The 27270-nt window shown below is 48.5% G+C and overlaps 8 pseudogenes; all 8 read right to left on the bottom strand.

The window, feature by feature from the left end:
• Positions 1 to 14053: 14053 nt before the first annotated feature.
• Positions 14054 to 14173, bottom strand: LOC143936754 (5S ribosomal RNA; annotated as a pseudogene).
• Positions 14174 to 14268: 95 nt separating this feature from the next.
• LOC143936492 (5S ribosomal RNA) lies at positions 14269 to 14387 on the bottom strand (annotated as a pseudogene).
• Positions 14388 to 17825: 3438 nt separating this feature from the next.
• On the bottom strand, positions 17826 to 17944 carry LOC143937323 (5S ribosomal RNA; annotated as a pseudogene).
• Positions 17945 to 19450: 1506 nt separating this feature from the next.
• LOC143937431 (5S ribosomal RNA) lies at positions 19451 to 19569 on the bottom strand (annotated as a pseudogene).
• Positions 19570 to 19669: 100 nt separating this feature from the next.
• Positions 19670 to 19788, bottom strand: LOC143937752 (5S ribosomal RNA; annotated as a pseudogene).
• A 318-nt stretch (positions 19789 to 20106) lies between these two features.
• Positions 20107 to 20225, bottom strand: LOC143936451 (5S ribosomal RNA; annotated as a pseudogene).
• Positions 20226 to 20755: 530 nt separating this feature from the next.
• Positions 20756 to 20874, bottom strand: LOC143937701 (5S ribosomal RNA; annotated as a pseudogene).
• Positions 20875 to 25346: 4472 nt separating this feature from the next.
• On the bottom strand, positions 25347 to 25465 carry LOC143937324 (5S ribosomal RNA; annotated as a pseudogene).
• Between the last annotated feature and the right edge of the window lie 1805 nt (positions 25466 to 27270).

Consider the following 27270-nt stretch of genomic DNA (forward strand, 5'->3'; position numbering starts at 1 on the left):
TAATAATAATAATAATAATAGGATTGTGTAATGCAAAGATCAACTAGTCTAATATAAGCTTTCTCATTGGTACCGGCATATCCTTTAAATTTAGACTAACGCAACTATTTCTCGGCCATTTTTCAAGCTAAGCTTTCAATCTCTTACCTTTGAACAGCGATACTTCCTCCCTACAATATTAAGCCATTTAAATGTCCTATTGGTCGCCTATATTATACAACTCTCTGAAAAGCCTATATGTAGAGAATAAAACTAGTCTTACATCTTAATAAAACAGTTTTATTGCTCAACCAGTATCAGCTGTCATGACAAATAAACGTTTCCACTGTTTGACTCTATTTTCTGTATTACTTCTTTTTCTCCACCTTAACTGTCACAGTTAAAACACAGTGACAAAACATTTCTTTTTACCGCAGCAAAATGTGAGAAAAGCAGTGTAAGCCGTCTTTCTGCCATATGCTTCAGAAAATTAATGTACCGCTTTTAAATCCATATCAATTCCACATAACCGTGAATCGTCTTACAATTTTAATATTTACTGATAGCAATTACTGATATTAAATTATGACTATACCAGTGGAAAAGGGCCGCGTAATGGAACTGTGAAATGAATCATAATCTCAGCGTTAACTTAGCTGATAAATTTATTACGATTTACTCAACGATTTACTCAACGATTTAAACTTAGATTTTTTTCATTCTAAGTCTATTTAATCTTAAATAATTTATACTATATTCTACTGTACTCTTAAATTATGTACTGTTGTTCTGTATTTTAGCCGTGCTCATATTTCGTTTTATGTTGCAACCATCGAATCTCATTGCAATTCCGACATTCTGCCTTAATGTGGATATTACTTTGCAACTATCCCTTGATCCCTTTTGTGTATTCACTTTATCTCGACCTATATATACTGCCTCAATATTTTCCTAATTTGTTTTGCTATATTTATTATTATTATTTTATAGAGATTACTATCTCGAAATCATTGTAACAAGTTATAATGTCTACAGCTAATTTTACGTTAAAGCAAAAGTCACACCAAACCATCTTTTTAAAACCTCTCGCTACCTCTATGCAATAGGATTCTCTTTCTGACTCTATTTTGTGTATTACTTCTTCTCCACATTAACTGTCACACTGATAACCATTTGTAACACGTAACACTTGCAACACATTTTTTAACAGCAGCAAAATGTGAGAAAAGCAGTGGGACTTGATTGAGAAGTGGTTGCAGTAGCAAAGCATAGAAATACAGTTTGATTACATTAATAACACATAATGCAACTATTTTACATTCACATCATGCATACATCCTAATGTAAGCTGTCTATCACTGTTAATGTTCATGGTTACTGATACATTATGCCGATAACCAGTGGAAACGGAAAACAGTCAGTGTAAGCCGTCTTCGTGCGTAACAAAATTCATGGAACGATTTACACGTTGGAATTTTCAAGCTACGTCAATTTACTCCTAAATACCCTTTAGCTGCTTAAATCACACTTTGCTGTATGTAGCCGCGTTTACATGTAAGTAACCAATGGGGATTAACATTTCATGTCCATCTCACATCTCTAATGCAATTTGTCTCTTTGCCATGTCATACTTTGCCAGTAATTATACTTTCTCATCCGCTAGAAACCTAGTCGTTGCTGATATTTCATGATTACAGCAATCATCTCATCTAATTGCTATTCCGACATTCTGCCTTGGTATTACTTTGCAACGCTCTATTGAACAATGTAAAGGTAAGCCCTATGCAAGAGATGGAGGCTAGGGTATGCAGAGAGAGAGGCTTGGTTACACAGACCTGCTAGTGTATACAGACGGACTAGTGTATACAGAGGACCGGCTAGTTTATACAGAGAGGCTAATGTGTACAAAATAGTGGCTAGTGTATACAGATAGGCTAGATTATACAGAAGAAGGTCCTGGTTATGCAAGAGATGGAGGCTAGGGTATGCAGAGAGAGAGGCTTGGTTACACAGACTTGCTAGTGTATACAGACGGACTAGTGTATACAGAGGACCGGCTAGTTTATACAGAGAGGCTAATGTGTACAAAAGACAGGCTAGATTATACAGATAGGCTAGATTATACAGAAGAACGTCCTGGGTATGCAGAGATGGAGGCTAGGGTATACAGAGAGAGAGGCTAGAGTATGCATACTTACTAGTGTATACAGGCGGACTAGTGTATACAGAAGACCGGTTAGTTTATACAGAGAGGCAAATGTGTACAAAAGACAGGCTAATGGTTACACATAGGCTAGATTATACAGAAGAACGTCCTGGGTATGCAGAGCGCTCAGCTTCAAGGTATGGCCAACATGAGTAATATGAGGGACACTCCTCACCCCTGCCCCCACCTACCAGATCTGACTTTCATCCCCTTGCCCTCTCTGCCCCGGTCATCTGGTGGCAGTTTTATGCATTCCCTGGCCCCCACCAATTCATAATCCTTACCGACCTTTCCTTCCGCTGCTCACAGGAACACACTGGATGACTTGTCTAATTAATCAACTTGTACAAGACACCGCTATCCTTCTGTCTGACACCGGTCCTCCTTGGAGGCTTTACCCCTCACTGTTTGGGTGGTCCCTGCCTCTCCCTGGTTGCTCCACATATACCACAACGACATTGTCAGAGGGGCACCACTTGACAGGACACGGGGCTGTCATGCCGGTGGCATCTCCCATTGGAGGAAGGGATGATGGCCCCAACCCCTTGGCAGCAGGTTCTTTCATGTACAGACCAGGGTGGCTCATCTTCCCTTCTGGAGTCTTGACCTTAGATGGGGGAGTTGCACTTTGGGGGGTCTGAGTGATACCTAGTGCGCTGTACTGGAAGGGCTTGACATTCTCGCATATGTGTCCCCTCCCCCTGGTTGCGCCCCTCGTCCCCCCCTCTGGCTCCCACCTACTCTTTGCCGACATTGCCTTCTGCAGCTTTCGGGGACCCTGGATGACTTATTTATTGAGCCTATTGGTACGAGACACTGCTTCCCTCCAGGGTGACTCTGGACCCCCCTGGAGGATTTACCCCTTACTGTTTGGGCGGTCCCAGCCTCCCTCTGGATGCTCTACACAGCCCCCGATGGCGATGCAGGAGAGACACTAATTGGCGGGCCCCAGGACTGCTGCTCGGGTGAAGTCTCCCGTTGGATGGAGGGATGGTGGCCTCAGCCCCTTGCCTGCCGGATTTTCCATGCACCGACCAGGGCTGCTCCTCTTTCATCTTGATGTGGTGACCATGGAGGGGAGGAGTTGAAATTTATGGGGTTCGGGTGTTTGCTGGTGGGAGTGCGCTAAAGGACTTGACATTTCCGCATGTTTGTCCCCTCTCCCCTGTTTCCCCCCTCCCTTCCCCCCCTTCCCACCCTTCCCTTCCCTCCTTTCCCTCCCCCTTTCCCCCCTTCCACTCCCACTTTCCCCCCTTCCCTGCGCCTTTTCCCCCTGGGGCGTGGGCGGGGGAGAGGGGGTAAGGAGAGGACAATCTGCCAAAGGGAGAAATGCATTTGTTCGGGGACTGCATGTACTTTAGGGGTATGGGACGGGGGTGGTGGATCCCATTCTGTGATGCCTTTTCTGTTGTGACGGGCTCCCTCGTGCATGCCTACATTTAGGGCGAGCCGAGGAGACCCCTCAGTGCTGACAGTTATATGCTTTACCTCTGTTTTGGTTATACTATTGTTTTTTGGTTCTATGATGTTACTGATTGTCTTTTATTTGCATACTGGTATCAGACGTGACATTTACCACTGCCGGGACTGGGGGGACTAGGATTCGGGGGCTCCCTCTCCGACCTGTCTACCCACCATTCCAAGTAGGACAGCGCTTTAAACCCAGTGTACATCTGGTAAGCGCTATAGCATAATTGTGCTGTTTTAGTATACCCTTCCTGTACTGTTGAGTGCGGACAACCCTTAATTTCCCTCTCCCCCTGGGGTTGAGGTGCCCGGCCTCTTTTTCCCTTTACCTTTCCTTCCATTTGCCCTTCCTTTCTCCCCCTTAGTTCCCGCCATGCATTACCTACCCAAAACCTACCTTGGTTCAACTTTCTTTGCTTTTCTCTGACGTCCCCCTCCCCCTCCACGAGGAGCGATGGCAGACTCAGTCAAGGTCACCTCTCTAAACGTTAAGGGACTGAACTCCCCTGAAAAATGGTGGATCCTCCTGTGAGAACTGAAGACTTCCTGTACTGATGTGGCCTTTATACAAGAAACCCATTTTAAAAATACTAGCCTCCCCTTTCTATGGTCGAGATCCTTCCCTAAGGTCTACCACTCTACTAACCCCTCCTCTAAGACCAAGGGAGTCTCAATTCTGATCTCTAGCAGGCTCCCCTGGGTTCTCCAGGATTCTCTGGTGGACCCTGGGGGCCGATATCTTTTTCTTAGGGGCCACATTGGAGAGTGCCTTTTTACATTTGCCACTGTGTACGCTCCCAATGATCACCAAGACACGTTCCTCAGAACTACCCTGCACAGATTATGTGACTTTTGGGAGGGCCAGTTGATATTAGGTGGGGACTTTAATGTCCCCTTTCGCCATCGGTTGACATTTCTGCCTCTTGCTCCTCGCTCCTCATTTCCTCTAGAAAGCGGATTACTAAGTGTTTACTGAATGACCAATTTGTTGATGTCTGGCGTCTGCAACACTCTGGGGAAAGGGACTACTCTTTTTGCTCTTCCCCTCACAAATCATACTGAGGATAGACTTCTTCTTGATTCCACATGACCAACTGCACTTGGTGAGCTCTTCTTCCATCGGCCATATTACTTGGTCCGACCACGCTCCTACACCCTCTCTAGGAACCCCTCACCTAGGTCTCTATTCTGGCACCTTAATGAGAGCCTCCTCCAGATACCGGAAGTTTTAGCAGATGTGACCAGGGAATTGGACCTTTATTTCCAAGAAAACTAAACGCAGGACTGTGACCCGGGGATAATTTGGGAGGCTCACAAGTCAGTACTCCGCAGGGTACTTATCAGGCACGGGGCGCGCATCAAATGAACACGGAAGGAACAGCTTGCTAATCTGTTTCGTGAACTTGCCTCTGTGGAAGCGAAACATAAACATGCCCCCTCACGGACCTTAGAGATTGAATTGGGGACACTCCGTACCCATATTGCTGACCTACTCCATTATAACGCGAAAGCGGCACTCCAGTTTTGTAGTAAACTGACGTAGGAGTCAGGGGACAAATGCAGAAAAATCTTAGCCAGGTCGGTAAAGGAGTTGAAATCTGGCTCTTACATACCACAGTTGATAGATGAGAATGGCCAGAGGGCCTCTACCCCAACCCAAATAGCCGAAGTCTTTGAAAAATGTTACTCTGATCTCTACAACCTGCCCGATTCAGGGTCTGGACAGGACAATATAGACAGATATGTAACCTGTTCTGGTCTACCAACCCTCTCATCGGAATCACGGGAGTACTTGGTGGACCCGATCACACTGGAAGAAGTCCAGACGGCCGTGGGACCTCCGAAGGTGGGTAAGGCTCCGGGCCCTGACGGATATACCGCACAATACTTTAAGACCTTCCTCCCTATTCTCGGCCCGCGCTTGGTGAATTTATTTAATACTCTGAGCTCGAATGGGGATTTTCCTGAGGATACCCTTAGAGCCCACATCTCATTGATACCTAAGGAGGGCAAAGACCCGGGCCTATGTGGGAGCTACAGACCCATTTCCCTCCTAAATTCGGTCCTAAAACTATTCTCTAAAATCGTCGCAACGTGATTGGCACATCACTTGCAGTCCCTTATACATATTGACCAGTTAGGTTTTATTCCCACCAGGGAAGATAGGGACAACACCATTAAGATGCTTACCCTGATCCATAAAGCAAAGTCATCTGGGACCCCTTGTCTTTTCATGAGTACTGATGCCGAGAAGGCTTTTGATCGGGTCAAATGGACATTGATGTTCTCGGTCCTTCGCCATATAGGTCTGAGTGAACGGATGCTGGCATTGATAAGTAAGATATACTGTCACGTCCGGGTAGAGAGGCCGAGATGCTGAGAGGGCTCCCCTTGCGGCCGAGTGCAGTGCAACCCTGAAGATGGCACAGGGATGCAGTGCCCACAGTAGCACAGGTTGCCAGGTAGCAGAAGCCGATGATCAGTCTTTAGGGCAACTGTGCGAGGAAGTCCAAATGGCAGGGTCAAGGCCAGGCCGAGGGTCATACACGGAAGATCAGTCCAGAGATCAGAACAACGGGTCTTCAGGTGAAGAGCTGGAGAGCGGAAGGTCAAGTCAAGCCAAGGTCGGATACCAGAAGCACAAGGAACGTCAGATGCAAGCCAGAGGTCGGAGCCAGGGGGATCAACAGGAACAGGTCAAACGAGCCGGGTCGGAGAACGGGAGATCAGGCAGCAGGAATCACAGGAACAGATACTCAGGAGAGCTGACGATAATCCAGCGATGAGGCTCTGTTAACTGGACGTTTAAATAGGCAGGGTGCCTGGGTCGCGTCGTGTGCGCGCCGTGGCGTTCGTACGCCTACGGCGTGCGACGTAATACGTTCGTCCATCACCGCGTACTCGCGCTCGATCGGGCGCAGCTCTGGACGCTCGTTTAGGAACCGTATAGCGCCCACGTATTTGCTGACGCGCGTTAACGCGATCGTACCGTGCGAGGTTACGCCTATTATCCTGACAGTGCCCCCCCCCAAGGGGCAGCCTCCGGATGCCCAGGCGAGCCCATTTTTCAGGATGAAGATTACGAAACCTGTGTATGAGCCTAGGGGCGTGTACAAAACTTGCAGGTTCCCAAGAGTTTTCTTCAACAGAGTACCCCTTCCATTTAATCAAAAACTGAATTGTCCTACCTCTCCGACGACAGTCCAAGATAGATTCGACTTCGAATTCAGTATCATCACCAACCTGAACTGGAGGTGGGGGCGCTTCTTCTCTACCTGAAAAAGGACTAAAGGTTACATGTTTGAGCAGAGAGACATGAAACACAGGATGGATTCTGAAAGATCTGGGCAAGGTAAGTTCAAACGCTATGGGGTTAATTTCACGTTTGATTTCAAAAGGACCCAGGAACTTGGGTCCCAGCTTCCGAGATGGACATGACAACTTCAGATTTGCTGCTGAGAGCCAGACTTTATCCCCTATCCTAAAGGTGGGGTTACTCCTCTTCTTCTTGTCATAATGCCTCTTGTATTCCTCCTGGGCCTTCTTCATAGTATCCTGGAGCATCTGATAATTTGCTTGAATGAGATTTACCCTATCTTGGACAGCCGGGACGGTGGATTCAGGAATGGTGTTAGGTAAAAACGAAGGATGGAACCCGTAATTGGCCCAAAAGGGTGATTGGTTGGTAGAGGCATGTACTGAATTGTTGTATGCGAATTCCGCACAAGGCAGCAAAGAGACCCAATCATCCTGGGAAAAAGAACAGAAGCATCGGAGGTACTGTTCCAGCGTCTGGTTGGTTCTTTCTGTCTGACCGTTGCTCTGTGGGTGGTAGGCCGAGGATAGACACACTCTAATTGACAGCAACCTACAGAGCTCCTTCCAAAACCTGGAGGTAAATTGTACCCCTCTATCCGACACAATACTGTCAGGCACGCCATGTAGTCGGACAATCTCCTTTATAAAGATCTTTGCAGTGTCCGCGGCAGAAGGGGTCCCTTTCATTGGCAGGAAATGCGCCATCTTGGATAAACGGTCCACCACCACTAAGATGGTAGTGAATTCTTCTGAGGGAGGCAATTCCACAATGAAATCCATGGAGATTTCCTTCCAGGGTTTTTCTGGGACGGGTAGCGGCCTTAACAGGCCCCAGGGTCTGGTGTTCGACCCCTTGTTACGCTGGCAGACTGAACAGGAGTCAACGTACTTCTTACAGTCCGATCTTAGGGTAGGCCACCATAAGGACCGCTGTATCAGGTCAACAGTCTTCCGGACCCCAAAGTGGCCGGCTAACTGGTGATCGTGAAAGGTCCTTAATACGAGTGACCTGGCTTGCTGGGGAACAAAAATTTTATCCCGATGCCATAGAAGCCCTTCTTGGCGTCTCAGGGAGGAGATTTCTGCCTCCGTACATTGGCCGGTGGCCTGCACCAATGAAGTTCTTAGATCCGGTTGGATAAGCAGGAAGTTTTGAGGAGAAAGGATTGTACTGGGTGGAATCCTCTCCGGGGAATCTGGGAACATTCGGGAGAGAGCATCGGCCTTGCCATTCTTTGATCCAGGACGATAGGTTACGTGAAAGTTGAACCTCGAGAAGAATAAGGCCCATCGGGCCTGTCGGGGTCTTAGGCGTTTGGCCGTGCGGAGGTATTCTAGGTTTTTGTGATCAGTAAAAACCAGAATGGGGTGAGCGGCACCTTCCAGAAGATATCTCCACTCTTCGAGGGCGGTTTTAATCGCCAGGAGTTCCCGGTCCCCCACATCATAGTTCTTCTCCGGGGCGCTCATTTTACGCGAGAAAAAAGCTACGGGATGTAGTAGTGCCTTGGGGCCTTGGCGTTGGGATAGGATCGCTCCTGTGGCGACCTCTGAGGCATCAACCTCCAGCACGTAGGGTAAGGCGGGGTCTGGGTGCTGCAGAATTGGTGCGGTGGTAAAGAGAGTCTTAAGCTGGTCAAAGGCGGCCTGTGCTGCTGCAGACCAAAGGAACTTGGTATGCTGATGGGTAGTCTGAGTAATGGGTGCTACAATGGTGGAAAAATTTTTTATAAATCTTCGGTAGAAGTTCGCAAAACCAATAAATCTCTGGACACCCTTCTTGTCCGAGGGAGCGGGCCAGTCTAGGATAGACCTCACTTTCTGGGGGTCCATGGCAATTCCGCTTGTGGAGATGATGAGCCCCAAGAACTGAATGGATTCTTTTTCGAAGTCACACTTCTCAGCTTTAACGAAGAGTCCATGAGTTCTGAGAATGCCTAATACTTTCCTGACGTGTGTTCTGTGGAGTTCCAGTGTGGTAGAAAAGATGAGAATGTCGTCGAGGTAGGCGACAACAAAGTGATCTAAATATTCCCGGAAAATATCGTTGATAAAATGCTGGAAGGTTGCTGGGGCATTGCACAACCCGAAGGGCATGACTAGATATTCGAAGTGACCAAACCTTGTCCTAAACGCCGTCTTCCACTCGTCCCCCTTCCGGATGCGGACAAGGTTATAGGCTCCACGCAGGTCGAGTTTGGTAAAAATGCGTGAAGTGTGGAACCTTTGAAGAAGTTCAGGGATAAGCGGAAGTGGGTAACGGTTTTTGAGTGTGATATTGTTTAGTTCCCTATAGTCTACACAAGGTCTTAAAGTCTTGTCTTTCTTCTCCACGAAGAAGATGCCTGCACCGGCAGGGGAAGAAGAGGGACGAATGAACCCCTTAGCCAGGTTCTCGTCTATGTACTGTCTCAGGGCCCCAAGCTCGGTTTCGGAAAGGGGGAATATCCGGCCAAAGGGAATGGGAGCCCCTGGTAATAGCTCGATGGGGCAGTCATAAGGGCGATGTGGCGGTAGAACATCCGCTTTCCTCTTGTCGAAGACATCTCCGAATTCCCGGTAGGCGGCTGGTATGTTAGGGACTGAGCTGGATATGGGTTGGACGGTCAGGCAACTGGGTAAGTTCTTAGATTCGGGATCCAGACAATGTTGCTGACAGTATGCGGAAGTAAAAGATATCTCCTTCTTGACCCAATCAACCCGAGGGTTGTGTGCCTGCAACCATGGGATTCCCAGAATGACGGGGAACATGGGGGAACACAGGATATCAAATTTAAGAAATTCCCGATGACCCGAGTCCGTGGTTGTTAGAATGGGCCTGGTTTCCCTGGTAACGTGGCCAGAACTGGGTAGAGAGCCATCGGCCAAACGGACAGTCAGTCTTTGTTTCTTGAGGAGTAGTGGGAGAGCGAGATCCCTGGCTAAGGTTAGGTCCAAGAAACAACTGCAGGCCCCAGAATCGAGTATTGCCTGTAAGTGAACTTCCCGACCTGCCACCATCAAAGAGACAGGAAGGGTGATGTGGGCTGAAGCGGGCTTCGTTACTTGAAGGTGAAATGGCGGATAGAGGGTTGTCTTGCTTGGTCTTGTAGGACAATTGGTTATAAAATGTCCTGACTCTCCACAGTAGAAGCAGAGATCTGCCTGTCGGCGGTAAAGTCTTTCCTCAGAGGTTAAGGCAGAACGGAGCAGACCTTTCGGGGTAGGAGTTGCTGTGGGGTAGACCGAGGGTGGTGCCTGGACAGGAGGAAGGGTCCGAGCACGTTCAGACTGGCGTTCCCGAAAACGCCTATCCAGTTGAATGGCGAGTCGGGTAAGACCTTCAAGTGTTGCGGGAACCTCTAATCTGGCTAGTTCGTCCTTTAGGGCTTCTGATAACCCAATCCGGTATTGGTATTTTAGAGCTGCCTCATTCCAGCCGGAATCGGCAGACCATGTCTGGAACTCCACGGTATAGTCTTCCGCCGACCGCTCACCTTGGCGTAGGGAGTACAAAGCTGCTTCGGCTGTTGCGGTCCGAAAGGGGTCGTCGTATAAGCGAGCCATAGCTTGAAAAAACTGGTCCAAGGTACTGATGAGGACGCTGCGTTGTTCAAGTAGGCCGTGGGCCCATGTCTGGGGATCGTCCCTTAGCAAGGAAATGGTAAAACCTACTTTGGTTACTTCGGAGGCAAAAGTCTGAGGTTGTAAGGAGAAATATAAGTAGCAAGAGTGCCTAAAGGATCTAAACTTCCTTCGGTCCCCATGGAAATACTCTGGTGCAGGGACTCGTGGTTCCAGAGAGGTTGCAGCTAAGGTGGTAGCTTCTTGACGTGGGGAGTGCTGCAGATGCTCTTCCAGCCGGAAGTACTTTTCTTGGAGTTTCTTAATCACTGGGGTAAGGGCCATAACTTCCTGTAGGATGGCCTCCATCGGGGAAGCACCTCTGTCGGCCTCAGACATGGCTGGATTATACTGTCACGTCCGGGTAGAGAGGCCGAGATGCTGAGAGGGCTCCCCTTGCGGCCGAGTGCAGTGCAACCCTGAAGATGGCACAGGGATGCAGTGCCCACAGTAGCACAGGTTGCCAGGTAGCAGAAGCCGATGATCAGTCTTTAGGGCAACTGTGCGAGGAAGTCCAAATGGCAGGGTCAAGGCCAGGCCGAGGGTCATACACGGAAGATCAGTCCAGAGATCAGAACAACGGGTCTTCAGGTGAAGAGCTGGAGAGCGGAAGGTCAAGTCAAGCCAAGGTCGGATACCAGAAGCACAAGGAACGTCAGATGCAAGCCAGAGGTCGGAGCCAGGGGGATCAACAGGAACAGGTCAAACGAGCCGGGTCGGAGAACGGGAGATCAGGCAGCAGGAATCACAGGAACAGATACTCAGGAGAGCTGACGATAATCCAGCGATGAGGCTCTGTTAACTGGACGTTTAAATAGGCAGGGTGCCTGGGTCGCGTCGTGTGCGCGCCGTGGCGTTCGTACGCCTACGGCGTGCGACGTAATACGTTCGTCCATCACCGCGTACTCGCGCTCGATCGGGCGCAGCTCTGGACGCTCGTTTAGGAACCGTATAGCGCCCACGTATTTGCTGACGCGCGTTAACGCGATCGTACCGTGCGAGGTTACGCCTATTATCCTGACATATACTCACGCCCTTCAGCTCAAGTCAAAGCGAATGGGGTTCTCTCATCTCCCCTTGACATCGGGAATGGGACCAGACAAGGTTACCCCCTGTCGCCCCTATTATTCGCACTGTCATTGGAACCCTTTCTCTCCACAATTCGACAAAACGCAGACATAACGGGACTCCAAATGGGTACTATTGAGTGCAAGATATCTGCCTACGCGGATGACATGCTGTTCTCGCTGACGAATCCCAGAGTTTCCTTGCCAAATCTCCTTCGGGAATTCCAGATATATGGGATACTTCTTGAAATCAAAGGCCATGGGGGTTACAGTCCCCCCGCAAACGTTAATAGACTTGCAGTCCAATTTTCGATTTAAATGGACCCATACAGCCCTTAAGTACTCAGGTACTTACATTCCACCGGACATCGCGCGTACGTTTATGTTGAACTTCCCCCCACCCCTTGTCACTAAGATCCGCAGTTTTCTTCACGGGTGGCATTCTGGCCTCCATTCCTGGTTCAGGAGATGCAATTTCATTAAAATGAACATACTCCCTAAATTTACTTATCTTTTCCAAGCTCTCCCGATCCAGATTCCAGTCCCGTTTTTTAAGCAAGCTCAATCCTTGCTCACTCAATTTAACTGGGCCCACACACAAAAATCCCAGACTTAAGCGGTCACAGCTGACATTGTCTAAACAACAGGGAGGGTTGGTTCTCCCTGACTTGCGATGCTACTACCTGGCCTCCCATCTGGGGCATGTATTGGACTGGAATCGAAACAAACTTTCTAAGCTCACTCCCGAATTCCGCTAAGAAGCGCCACGTGGTGCTATAAGTATTTACCCACAGAATTTATGTCACATCCCACTATAGGGGCTTAGTTGAAAGTCAGTCACCTGATCGCTACCCAAAACACACTCACGTCTTTGACTTCCCCCCTATTCCCTATACGTGGCCATCCAACCTTTGAACTGGGGACCCACTTATATATTCCAACCTAGACAATGCGTCTAAATTCGTCATTGATGGAAAATGGCCTTCTTTCTCAACCCTAACAGATCCGACAGGGCTTTTCCAACTGCCTTTTTGGAGAGAGGTGCAACGACATCATTTTCTCCATTCCATCCCCAATCCTCAAACGTTCGCCCGCCCTCAGACGGAGTTTGAGACTCTATGCAGGAGCGAAGGCCCTTTGGCCCACATTCTCTCTCAAACATATTACCCACACTTAACCTGTCTGTCCAACTGGGAAAAGGACCTTAATTGCTAATTTTCCCCAGCACAGAGACAACGCATTATCACTTTGGCTCTCAAAATGTCGCTGTGCACGAAGATGCAGGAGACGAATTTTAAACTTCTCACCAGGTGGTATTTGACACCATCAAAGCTGCAGAAATGTTTCCCCTCTTCCTCGAACATATGCTGGAGGTGTGGAGAAGAAGAGGGCACGTTGCTGCACATTTTTTGGTCCTGCCCCAGCTTGGTGGACTTCTGGACAGAGATCCGATGCATAACACAAAAATTCACAGACTTCTCCATTCAGGAAGAGGCTGCATTCTTTCTCTTGCACCATTCACAGATTCCCATTAAGAAGTACAAAAAAATCTATTTTACGGCATGTGATAAATGCGGCAAAATCCTGCATCCCTCTCTATTGGAAAAAAATGTTCCCCCCCTTTCATTACTCACTGGCGTAGGAAAATAGAGGACATTAAAAAAAATGGAGGAATTGATCCTCACATCACAAGGTAAACAAGAATTTTTTAAACAAACCTGAGACATCTGGAATACCTTTATATTCTTGCTGGAAGGATGTCGCCTGCTATCGCCTTAGTGCTCTGAGCTTTCCTTGACTGGCCCCTTGGACAGTGGCTACCATCGTGTCTCGTCCCCTCTTCTCCTTTCCTGATCTTTCAACCCTTCTCTTTTCTACCTTCCTCCCCTATCTCTCACCCCCTCCACCCCCTCTCTCTTTTGGAAAAAGTGGAAAATTGGGAATGACGGCCCCACACCCCCCTCTGGATGGATTATGCCGGAGGGACCTGGGGTTTGTGTGACCCTGGATCTTGGTACAGTACTTTATCCGTGCCTCGAATCATTGTGATTGATGGAAGGCAGACTCACAGTTGCGAATATCCCTTTATTAAGTATTGTTCAGCTGCTTTTTGCCCTGTATTTCTCTGTTGCATTATGTACTCGGGGGACCGTCTTCCCCTATTTGGAGAAAAAATTATATTTGAAAAAAAAAAGAAGCCTACGACACCTGGTATTCCCAGGCGGTCTCCCATCCAGGCATTAACCAGGCCCGACTCTGCTTAGCCTCCAAGATCAGACGAGATGGAACAGATTCAGGGTGATGTGGCCGTAGCCGATATCTTCAGGCACTCTCAACTCTCTTGACAAACACCAAGATGGTCACCTTGGAAACAAGCGGAAAAAAATAGCTCAACGGCAACAACATAAAAAGAAGCCTACGGCATCTGGAAATCCCAGGCGGTCTCCCAGCCAGGTACTAAACTGGTCCCAACCCTGCTTAGCCTCTGAGATCAGATGAGATTGGGCTCTTTCAGGGTGGTGTGGCCGTAGGAGATTTCTTCAGGCACTCTCAACCTTGACTAACGCCAATATGGTCACCTTGGGAAACAAACAAAAAAATCAAGTCAACGCCAACAACATGAGAAGAAGTCTACAGCACCTAGTATTCCCAGGTGGTCTCCCATCCAGGTATTAACAAGGCCCGACCCTGTTTAGTCTCTGAGATCAGACGAGATCTGGTGCTTTCAGGGTTATGTGGCCATAGGCGAGCTCTTCAGGCACTCTCAACCCTCTTGACAAACACCAAGATGGTCACCTTGGTAAACAAAAACAAAAAAAAACAAGTCAACGCCAACAACATAAAAAGAAGCCTTCAGCACCTAGTATTCCCAGGTGGTCTCCAATCCAGGTACTAGCAAGGCCTGACCCCGTTTAGCCTCTGAGATCAGAGGAGATCGGGCGCTTTCAGGCTTATGTGCCCATAGGCAATCTCTTTGGGCACTCTCAACCCTCTTGACAAATGCCAAGATAGTCACCTTGGGAAACAAGCGGAAAAAAAACAGGTCAATGTCAACAACATAAAAAGAAGACTACGGCACCTGGTATTCCAAAGCCATCTCCCATCCAGGGACTAACTAGGCCCAACCCTTCTTAGCCTCAGAGATGAGAAGAGATAGGGCTCTTTCAGGGTGATGCTGCTGTAAGCGAACTCTTTGGGCACTCTCAACCCTCTTGACAAATGCCAAGATGGTCACCTTGGGAAACAAGCGAAAAGAAAAAAAAAATGAATCAACGCAAACAACATAAAAAGAAGCCTACAATAACTAGTATTCCCAGGTGGTCTCCCATCCAGGTACTAACCAGGCCTGACTATTCAAAGCCTCCAAGATCAGACGAGATTGGGTGCTTTCAGAGTGCTTGGACTCTTTCCCCATCACTAATGGGACGAGGCAGGGGTGCCCTCTGTCTCCCCTAATTTTTATTCTGACACTGGAACCACTTATGTGTCACGTTCGGAATGACCCGAATATTACTGGCATATCCAAACCCTCGGCACACCACAAAATTGCGGCGTACGCTGACAATCAAATTTTTTTCGTCTCCAATCCACACATTTCGCTTCCCAATATATTCGCGGCTCTCCGGCGATACGGCAGCCTATCAAACTATAAAATCAATTGCACCGTCGGCTGTATTGAATATATCGGTCCCGGATGGTGAGGCCAAGAGGCTACGCTCCGCTTTTCCATTCTACTGAGCTGAAAAATCTATACGTTACCTGGGCGTTGACATCGCAGCGGATTTGGCGCAATTGTACCCGCTTAATTTTGTCCCTCTCCTGAATAGACTGAAATCTGATTTGGGAAACTGGCATGCTTTAACACTGACCTGGTTCGGGCGCTGTAATGCATTCAAAATGACGGCCCTCCCGCGGATCTTATACTTGTTCCAGACATTACCGATCCGGTTACCCCCAATTTTTTTCAGACAACTGCAGGTGCTGCTCCGGGACTTTATTTGGGCGCGCAAACCGCCCAGAGCCCAATTTGCAATTGCTTGCCAGACCAAAGGACAAGGGGGGTCTGGGTCTCCCAGATCTGAGACAATACAACAGAGCGACTCTGCTAGCGAGAGTCGTTGATTGGCATTGTAATGGCCCACACAAGCAGTGGGTGGAGATGGAGATTGAGGATGGATCCATTCCCCTATTGACCTCCCCGTGGCTCCTGTCCTTCCTACCAAAAGACCTCAGAGATCACCCCGTAGTGGGAGCTACGTTGGCTGTTGTGCGGAGGTTGTTCCGCTGCACACACATTGCTCCCCTGCCGTCACCAATGACTCCGGTTATAGGTAATCCAGACTTCCCACCGGGATTTACCAACAAGAAACTGCGACAGTTGACACTGGTGGGGAAACAGCGTCTGGGAGAGGTGTGGCCCTCGGGAGGGTTCCCGACCACGCAAACTGTCGCCGAGCTTTCTGACCCTCCGCTTGACTTGTTTAGTGCTTATCCACTTCGTCACTTTCTTCTGGCCATACAAAGGGCCCCCTACACTCCTAGAGACCTGACGCCCTATGAATCCATCTGTCACAAAAAGGAACCTGTGCGACACACCCTCTCCCTCCTGTACAACCTATTAAGTAGTCAGGAGGAGGAGTCGACCCCACCATTTATCCACAAATGGGAGAGGGTCTTTGGCTTCACATTTACCCCACAACAGATAGGGAAGATCCTGACATTAGGACATAAAGCTTCCATCGCAAACCAATATCAAGAATCAGGATACAAGGTAGTCTCACGCTGGTATAGAGTCCCATACCTTCTGAATAAAATGAATAGATCGATTCCGGATGTTTGTTGGAGGTGCAATTCAGATACGGGGACCATGGGACACATTTTCTGGGCATGCCCGGCCTTGAGGAACTTTTGGGTGGAGGTGACCGGGACGATAAAAACTCTCAGAAATGTAGATATCGCAGACAACCCAGCAGCGTGCCTTCTACACTTGACCGAACAGCCTGTTCGAAAATACAAAAAAACCCTCACGATGCAACTCCCGAACGCAGTCCGGGCCTGCATTCCCACACTGTGGAGGCAGCCTCAGCCCCCATCCAAGGTGCTGTGGTATTCCAAAGTCAATCATATTCTCCGGATGGAAGAATTGACCGCCACCCTTCACAACACTGAAGAGGCATTTAGTGTTACATGGAGGCCCTGGAGGTATTTTACTGGTACTTGAGACTACATTCGGGAGGTGAGCAGCGCCCCTGTCCCAGAAAACGACTGAACATCTAACGTTTACCTACGTAGGCCAAGTCTGCCCTGGGTGGCATCCCCCCCCCTCCCTTTTTGTCTTTATTTTTCTTTTTTTCCCCGCCGCCATCCCCCCCCCCTCTCTCTCCGTCTTTGCACTCTCTTCTTCCCCCGTCCTCCCTTTTCACTATGCCTTGTCTCCTTACCAGCCTTTGGGACCCAGAAGAACCCCAGGGTTCTGGACACGACCGGCTCATATTTTACTCTGGTTCACATAGGTCATGATAAGCTGCCTCGCTGTGGTCCCAGTTGTTCTCCATGATTACATTTGTCCGAACGGAGCTGCATTAGTTATACTGTACTACATGTCCGAGGTGGGGTTTCTCTCTTTTCTGCATGAAACTCTAGGACTCCCCTCTGAGAACCCAGAGTTATTTGGCTGCCTATTTTTTGTTACCATGTAATTGTGACCCTGGGTCATGCTGTATGGTTGACTGTTATATTTATGTTGTTCTACTTATACTTAATAAAAGAATAAAACAAAAAAAAAAATAAGTCAATGCCAACAACTTAAAAAAAAAGCCTATGGCATTGAGAAATCCCAGGCGGTCTCCCATCCAGGTACTAACCAGGTCCCAACCCTGCTTAGCCTCTGAGATCAAATGAGATTTGGCTCTTTCAGGGTGATGCAGCCATAGCAGATTTTTTCAGGCACGCTCAACCCTCTTGACAAACGCCAAGATGGTCACCTTGGGAAACAAACAAAAAAAACAAGTCAACGCCAACAACATAAAAAGAAGCCTCTGAGACCAAACGAGATTGGGCGCTTTCAGGGTGTTGTGCCCGTAGGCAATTTCTTTGTGCACTCTCAACCCTCTTGACACATGCCAAGATGGTCACCTTGGGAAACAAGGGAAAAAAAACAGGTCAACGCCGACAACATAATGAGAAGCCTACGGCACCTGGTATTCCCAAGCTGTCTCCCATCCAGGTACTAACCAGGCCCATCGCTGCTTAGCCTCCGAGATCAGATGAGATTGGGCTCTTTCAGGGTGATTTGGCCGTAGGCACTCTCTTTGGGCACTCTGAAGCCTCTTGACAAAAGCCAAGATGGTCACCTTGGGAAACAAGCTAAAAAAAACAGGTCAAAGCCAACAACATAAAAAGAAGCCTACGGCATCCAGTATTCCCAGGCGATCTCCCAATCAAGACACTAACCAGACCAGATCCTTCTATGGCACCTGGTCTTCCCAGGCAGTCTCCCATCCAGGTAATCCATTTCCTCGGATCACTACCTAACCATTCGTTCTTCTCTAGACAATTCCACCCCTTCGAGGAACTTTGCCTGGATGATGGCCCAATTCGTGGTTCCCTCTCTAGGTCCTACCAAATCCTGACAGACGCACAATCCTCCACGGATCCACCCTTCCTAGCTAAATGGAAAAGGGACTTACAAACTACATTCTCCAAACCACAGAAGGACAGAATACTCTTTTTCGCCCATAAGTCGTCACTCTGCAGTAAATATCAGGAGATCTCATATAAGCTGATCACACGCTGGTATCGTACACCGGTGGTGTTGGCCAAAATATTCCCTGGTCAATCTGACCGCTGCTGTCGCTGTGGGCAACAGGCTGGCACCATTCTCCACATTTTCTGGGAATGCCCTAAATTACAAACATTCTGGCAGCCTGTCCTGAGACTCATCCACAAGTTCACAGACATTTCCTTAGCCAATGATCCCGCAGCAGTTCTTCTCAATCTAACTCCTATGTCGAGAAAGCGTTATCATAAGTCCTTACTTAAACATCTCCTCAATGCAGCTAGGGCCTGCATCCCAAGTCAGTGGAAACAGCAATCTGCTCCAATGGTGACCCAGTGGTTCGCAAGGGTAAATGATATTGAACGAATGGAAGACCTGACTGCCACAATGAGGGTTAAAACGGAGGAGCATGGGAACAGATGGTTCTACTGGACCCAGTTTCGTTTTTCGGAAGAATACCTCCGCGAGACATAGTAAGCTCATGGTGATCGTTGGAGATCGCTGTTCCAAACGTTGGACAGCTGATGAGCTGGTGAGCCGAGGGCGTCTCTTGCTCCCTGGTAGGGGACCCCACCCTATCCACTCTACCCACGACACCCCCTTACCCCTTCTTTTCCTTTTCTGCCATTTCCTTCCCCAATCTTCTCTTTCCCCTTCTCCCTCCTTTCAGTTCTACTATTTCCCTTCTTAACTCAAAAAAGGGAAAAGAAAATGGTATGTTCCGACCCCATTTGACCACTACACAATACTCTTCCCCTATCTATGGATATGTAAACTCTTCGAGGGTAGCAGGGCTAGTATCAATAATATTTTAAGTGGTAGAGGATCCCAACGAGATGGAGCTTTAATCTCATCTTGATATGACCGCAAAGCTGTACACGTGCTATTCTCCTCTGACTTCTTACCATTGGCTCTGATATCCATGCAATATGATCGTTTGTTTGTAACTATTTGTATAACACATTCTGTGAAGTTGCCTTTGCATTGTATGTCGCATACTACAAAATAAAAAAAAAAAAAAAAAAAAAAAGAAGCCTATGGCACCTGCTATTCCCAGGCGGTCTCCCATCCAGGTACTAACCAGGCCCGACACTGTATAGCATCCGAGATCAGACGAGATTGGGTGCTTTCAGGGTGATAGGGCCATAGGTGATTTCTTCGGGCACTCTCAACCCTCTTGACAAATGCCAAGATGGTCACCTTAGGAAACAATTGAAAAAAAAACAGGTCAAGGCCAACAACATAAAAAGAAGCCTACAGCACCTAGTATTCCCAGGTGGTCTCCAATCCAGGTACTAGCAAGGCCCAACCCTGTTTAGCTTCTGAGATCAGAGGAGATCGGGTGCTTTCAGGGTTATGTGCCCATAGGCAATCTCTTTGGGAATTCTCAACCCTCTTGACAAATGCCAAGATAGTCACCTTGAGATACAAGCGAAAAAAAACAGGTCAATGTCAACAACATAAAAAGAAGCCTTCTATAACTGGTATTCCCTGGTGGTCTCCCATCCAGGTATTAACCAGGCCCGACTCTTCTTAGCCTCCAAGATCAGACGAGATTGGGTGCTTTCAGAGTGATGTGGCCATCGGCAATCTCTTCAGGCACTCTCAACCCTCTTGACAAACACCAAGATGGTCACTTTGGGAAACAAGCGAAAAAAAAACAGGTCAACGCCAACAACATAAAAAGAAGTCTACGGCACCTGGTATTCCCAGGCGGTCTCCCATCCTGGTACTAACAAGGCCCGACTCTTCTTAGCCTCCAACATCAAACGAGATCGGGTGCTTTCAGGGTGATGTGCCCGTAGGCAATCTCTTCAGGCACTTTCAACCCTCTTGACAAACGCCAAGATGGTCACCTTGGGAAACAAGTGAAAAAAAAAACGGGTCAAGGCCAACAACATAAAAGGAAGCCTACAGCACCTAGTATTCCCAGGTGGTCTCCAATCCAGGTACTAGCAAGGCCCAACCCTGTTTAGCTTCTGAGATCGGGCGCTTTCAGGGTTATGTGCCCATAGGCAATCTCTTTGGGCATTCTCAACCCTCTTGACAAATGCCAAGATAGTCACCTTGAGATACAAGCGAAAAAAAACAGGTCAATGTCAACAACATAAAAAGAAGAATACGGCACCTGGTTTTTCCAACGCCATCTCCCATCCAGGTACCCACTAGGCCCAACCCTTCTTAGCCTCAGAGAAGAGAAGAGATAGGGCTCTTTCAGGGTGATGCTGCTGTAAGCGATCTCTTTGGGCACTCTCAACCCTCTTGACAAATGCCAAGATGGTCACCTTGGGAAACAAGCAAAAAAAAAAACGAATCAACGCCAACAACATAAAAAGAAGCCTACAATAACTGGTATTCCCATGTGGTCTCCCATCCAGGTACTAACCAGGCCCGACTCTTCTTAGCCTCCAAGATCAGATGAGATTGGGTGCTTTCAGAGTGATGTGGCCATAGGCAATCTCTTCAGGCACTCTCAACCCTCTTGACAAACACCAAGATGGTCACTTTAGGAAACAAGCGAAAAAAAAACAGGTCAACGCCAACAACATCAAAAGAAGTCTATGACACCTGGTATTCCCAGGCAGTCTCCCATCCAGGTACTAACAAGGCCCGACTCTTCTTAGCCTCCAACATCAAACGAGATTGGGTGCATTCAGGGTGATGTGCCCGCAGGCAATCTCTTCAGGCACTTTCAACCCTCTTAACAAACGCCAAGATGGTCACCTTGGGAAACAAGCAAAAAAAATTAAAATAAGTCGGAAGCTAGAGACAATACGGCCCGAGTCCTCAATTTAATCCATGCGGCGCATGTACAGGGAAGGCCCTTGCTTATGTTGTCAATGGACGCGGAAAAGGCCTTTGACAGGGTGGCCTGGCACTTTATGCAGGCCACCCTGGAACATATAGGTCTTGGCCCCAACATGATGAGCTGGGTAATGTCGCTTTACTCCACGCCGTCGGCAGCGGTACGGGTGAACGAGTGGTGCTCGGACTCTTTCCCCATCACTAATGGGACGAGGCAGGGGTGCCCTCTGTCTCCCCTAATTTTTATTCTGACACTGGAACCACTTATGTGTCACGTTCGGAATGACCCGAATATTACTGGCATATCCAAACCCTCGGCACACCACAAAATTGCGGCGTACGCTGACAATCGAATTTTTTTCATCTCCAATCCACACATTTCGCTTCCCAATATACTCGCGGCTCTCCGGCGATACGGCAGCCTATCAAACTATAAAATCAATTGCACCGTCGGCTGTATTGAATATATCGGTCCCGGATGGTGAGGCCAAGAGGCTACGCTCCGCTTTTCCATTCTACTGAGCTGAAAAATCTATACGTTACCTGGGCGCTGACTTCGCAGCGGATTTGGCGCAATTGTACCCGCTTAATTTTGTCCCTCTCCTGAATAGACTGAAATCTGATTTGGGAAACTGGCATGCTTTAACACTGACCTGGTTCGGGCGCTGTAATGCATTCAAAATGACGGCCCTCCCGCGGATCTTATACTTGTTCCAGACATTACCGATCCGGTTACCCCCAATTTTTTTCAGACAACTGCAGGTGCTGCTCCGGGACTTTATTTGGGCGCGCAAACCGCCCAGAGCCCATTTGCAATTGCTTGCCAGACCAAAGGACAAGGGGGGTCTGGGTCTCCCAGATCTGAGACAATACTACAGAGCGACTCTGCTAGCGTGAGTCGTTGATTGGCATTGTAATGGCCCACACAAGCAGTGGGTGGAGATGGAGATTGAGGATGGATCCATTCCCCTATTGACCTCCCCGTGGCTCCTGTCCTCCCTACCAAAAGACCTCAGAGATCACCCCGTAGTGGGAGCTACGTTGGCTGTTGTGCGGAGGTTGTTCCGCTGCACACACATTGCTCCCCTGCCGTCACCAATGACTCCGGTTATAGGTAATCCAGACTTCCCACCGGGATTTACCAACAAGAAACTGCGACAGTTGACAGTGGTAGGGAAACAGCGTCTGGGAGAGGTGTGGCCCTCGGGAGGGCTCCCGACCACGCAAACTGTCGCCGAGCTTTCTGACCCTCCGCTTGACTTGTTTAGTGCTTATCAACTTCATCACTTTCTTCTGGCCATACAAAGGGCCCCCTACACTCCTAGAGACCTGACGCCCTATGAATCCATCTGTCACAAAAAGGAACCTGTGCGACACACCCTCTCCCTCCTGTACAACCTATTAAGTAGTCAGGAGGAGGAGTCGACCCCACCATTTATCCACAAATGGGAGAGGGACTTTGGCATCACATTTACCACACAACAGATAGGGAAGATCCTGACATTAGTACATAAAGCTTCCATCGCAAACCAATATCAAGAATCAGGATACAAGATAGTCTCACGCTGGTATAGAGTCCCATACCTTCTGAAAAAAATGAAAAGATCGATCCCGGATGTTTGTTGGAGGTGCAATTCAGATACGGGGACCATGGGACACATTTTCTGGGCATGCCCAGCCTTGAGGAACTTTTGGGTGGAGGTGACCGGGACGATAAAAACTCTCAGAAATGTAGATATCGCAGACAACCCAGCAGCGTGCCTTCTACACTTGACCAAACAGCCTGTTCGAAAATACAAAAAAACCCTCACGATGCAACTCCTGAACGCCGCCCGGGCCTGCATTCCCACACTGTGGAGGAAGCCTCAGCCCCCATCCAAGGTGCTGTGGTATTCCAAAGTCAATCATATTCTCCGGATGGAAGAATTGACCGCCACCCTTCACAACACTGAAGAGGCATTTAGTGTTACATGGAGGCCCTGGAGGTATTTTACTGGTACTTGAGACTACATTCGGGAGGTGAGCAGCGCCCCTGTCCCAGAAAACCACTGAACATCTAACGTTTACCTACGTAGGCCATGTCTGCCCTGGGTGGCATTCCCCCCCCCTTTTTGTCTTTATTTTTCTTTTTTTCCCCGCCGCCATCCCCCCCCTTCTCTCTCTCCGTCTTTGCACTCTCTTCTTCCCCCGTCCTCCCTTTTGACTAATGCCTTGTCTCCTTACTAGCCTTTGGGACCCAGAAGAACCCCAGGGTTCTGGACAGGACCGGCTCATTTTTTACTCTGGTTCACATAGGTCATGATAAGCTGGCTCGCTGTGGTCCCTGTTGTTCTCCATGATTACATTTGTCCGAATGGAGCTGCATTAGTTATACTGTACTACATGTCGGAGGTGGGGTTTCTCTCTTTTCTGCATGAAACTCTAGGACTCCCCTCTGAGAACCCAGAGTTATTTGGCTGCCTATTTTTTGTTACCATGTAATTGTGACCCTGGGTCATGCTGTATGGTTGACTGTTATATTTATGTTGTTCTGCTTATACTTAATAAAAGAATAAAACAAAAAAAAAAAAAATAAGTCAATGCCAACAACTTAAAAAAAAAGCCTATGGCATCGAGAAATCCCAGGCAGTCTCCCATCCAGGTACTAACCAGGTCCCAACCCTGCTTAGGCTCTGAGATCAAATGAGATTTGGCTCTTTCAGGGTGATGCAGCCATAGTAGATTTTTTCAGGCATGCTCAACCCTCTTGACAAACGCCAAGATAGTCACCTTGGGAAACAAACAAAAAAAACAAGTCAACGCCAACAACATAAAAAGAAGCCTACCGCACCTAGTATTTCCAGGCGGTCTCCCATCCAGGTATTAACAAGGCGTGACTATTTCTAGCCTCTGAGATCAGCGGAGATTGGGCGCTTTCAGGGTGATGTGCCCATAGGCAATCTCTTTGGGCACTCTCATCCCTCTTGAGAAATGCCAAGATAGTCACCCTGGGAAACAAGCGAAAAAAAACAGGTCAACGCCAACAATATAAAAAGAAGAATACGGCACCTGGTATTCCAAGGCCGTCTCCCATTCAAGTACTAACTAGGCCCAACCCTTCTTAGCCTCTGAGATCAGAAGAGATAGGGTGCTTTCAGGGTGATTCGGCTGTAAGCGATTTCTTTAGGCACTCTCAACCCTCTTGACAAATGCCAAGATGATCACTTTGGGAAACAAGCGAAAAAAACAGGTCAACACCAATAACATAAGAAGAAGCCTGCGGCATCTGGAAAACCCAGGCGGTCTCCCATCCAGGTACAAACCAGGCCCAACCCTGCTTAGCCTCTGAGACCAAACGAGATTGGGCGCTTTCAGGGTGTTGTGCTCGTAGGCAATTTCTTTGTGCACTCTCAACCCTCTTGACAAACGCCAAGATGGTCACCATGGGAAACAAACAAAAAAAACAAGTCAACGCCAACAACATAAAAAGAAGCCTACCGCACCTAGTATTTCCTGGCGGTCTCCCACCAGGTATTAACAAGGCGTGACTCTTTCTAGCCTCTGAGATCAGCGGAGATTGGGCGCTTTCAGGGTAATGTGCCCATAGGCAATCTCTTTGGGCACTCTCATCCCTCTTGAGAAATGCCAAGATAGTCACCCTGGGAAACAAGCGAAAAAAAACAGGTCAACGCCAACAATATAAAAAGAAGAATACGGCACCTGGTATTCCAAGGCCGTCTCCCATTCAAGTACTAACTAGGCCCAACCCTTCTTAGCCTCTGAGATCAGAAGAGATAGGGTGCTTTCAGGGTGATTCGGCTGTAAGCGATTTCTTTAGGCACTCTCAACCCTCTTGACAAATGCCAAGATGATCACTTTGGGAAACAAGCGAAAAAAACAGGTCAACACCAACAACATAAAAATAAGCCTGCGGCATCTGGAAAACCCAGGCGGTCTCCCATCCAGGTACAAACCAGGCCCAACCCTGCTTAGCCTCTGAGACCAAACGAGATAGGGCGCTTTCAGGGTGTTGTGCTCGTAGGCAATTTCTTTGTGCACTCTCAACCCTCTTGACACATGCCAAGATGGTCACCTTGGGAAAAAAAGGGAAAAAAAACAGGTCAACGCCGACAACATAATGAGAAGCCTACGGCACCTGGTATTCCCAAGCTGTCTCCCATCCAGGTACTAACCAGGCCCATCGCTGCTTAGCCTCCGAGATCAGATGAGATTGGGCTCTTTCAGGGTGATTTGGCCGTAGGCACTCTCTTTGGGCACTCTGAAGCCTCTTGACAAAGGCCAAGATGGTCACCTTGGGAAACAAGCTAAAAAAAACAGGTCAAAGCCAACAACATAAAAAGAAGCCTACGGCATCCAGTATTCCCAGGCGATCTCCCAATCAAGACACTAACCAGACCAGATCCTTCTATGGCACCTGGTCTGCCCAGGCAGTCTCCCATCCGGGTACTAACCAGGCCTGACGCTGCTTAGCCTCTGAAATCATACGAGATCGGGTGCTTTCAGGTTGATGTGGCCGTAAGTGTTCTCTTCAAGACACGCCCAACCCTCTTGACAAACGCCAAGATGGTCGCCTTGAGAAACATGCAAAAAAAACAGGTCAAAGCCAACAACATAAAAAGAAGCCTATGGGCTTACAGCGGACCTTAAAAGATGGGACCCACTAGCTCTGTCATGGTTCGGACGCTGTAATGTGTTGAAGATGAACGCGATGCCACGACTTCTGTATCTACTACAAGCCTTACCTATCAAAATACCCCAGACTTTCTTTCATGCGGTTCGCTCAATCTTTATCAAGTTCCTCTGGCGCGGAAAACATATGCGCATTGGTAGGGCAATGCTATTGCGACCGAAATTGCGGGGAGGTATTGGCTTCCCGGACCCTGCTCTATAGTACACAGCGACGCACATGACACCGGTGGTTGACTGGTGCCGGTGTTCTGCCATATACTGTCCGGCCATGATATAGTGTCCGCGCCGTCCTGCGCATGTGCAGTACGGAGCAGACGAAGCTTCGGAAAATCTCCGAAGCTGAACGGCGCCTGCGCGGTGAGTGGAGGTGGTAGCCCTACCATCCAAGCGGACATAGGGTTGTGAATAGTAGAGGGCCCCTCGCAGGCGAGCTTCGCTCGCCCCGCTTCGGGCTCGGCCTCACTGCGCTCGGCTCTTTTATATTCTTACTCTATGTCCACTTGGATAGTGGGGATAGAACCTGGATTCAGTGCGCAGGCGCCGTTCATGCTCGGCAATTTTCGGAATCTGTGTTGCTGTGTACTGCGCATGAGCAGTACACAGCGGACACTATCCGATGGGGGACCATATGTGATAAGACACCGGCATGGGGAACTGAAGCTATGGGTCAAGCTAGAGCAGGAGATGGCGCGGGTTCCACTGGCTGGTCTGCCTTGGGCGGGGAGGCCATTGGAGCCCTGTGTGACTACTCACCCGTTAATTGGCCCCTCGCTCGCCGAGATGGATAGTTTTTTTCACCTTTCCCACCTGACTAACTTCCCTTCTCCTATGACCCCAATTATTGGACATCCTAGATTCCCTCCGGGCCTGTCTGACCAGGCCTTTACCAGGCAAGCCCCGAAAGGGCTTCTGAGAGCAGCCCTATTTCTTGGACCCACGGGCTTGATTCCCATGGGGACCATACTGCTAGAGCAAGTACCTGTTGCATTGGATAGCTGGAGAGCTAGACAGCTAATCCATTTCCTCGGATCACTACCTAACCATTCGTTCTTCTCTAGACAATTCCACCCCTTCGAGGAACTTTGCCTGGATGATGGCCCAATTCGTGGTTCCCTCTCTAGGTCCTACCAAATCCTGACAGACGCACAATCCTCCACGGATCCACCCTTCCTAGCTAAATGGAAAAGGGACTTACAAACTACATTCTCCAAACCACAGAAGGACAGAATACTATTTTTCGCCCATAAGTCGTCACTCTGCAGTAAATATCAGGAGATCTCATATAAGCTGATCACACGCTGGTATCGTACACCGGTGGTGATGGCCAAAATATTCCCCGGTCAATCTGACCGCTGCTG

Source organism: Lithobates pipiens, unplaced genomic scaffold, assembly GCF_037356315.1.
Source record: "Lithobates pipiens isolate NorthernLeopardFrog02 unplaced genomic scaffold, aLitPip1_a1.2 Scaffold_28, whole genome shotgun sequence".
Lineage (NCBI taxonomy): Eukaryota > Metazoa > Chordata > Amphibia > Anura > Ranidae > Lithobates > Lithobates pipiens.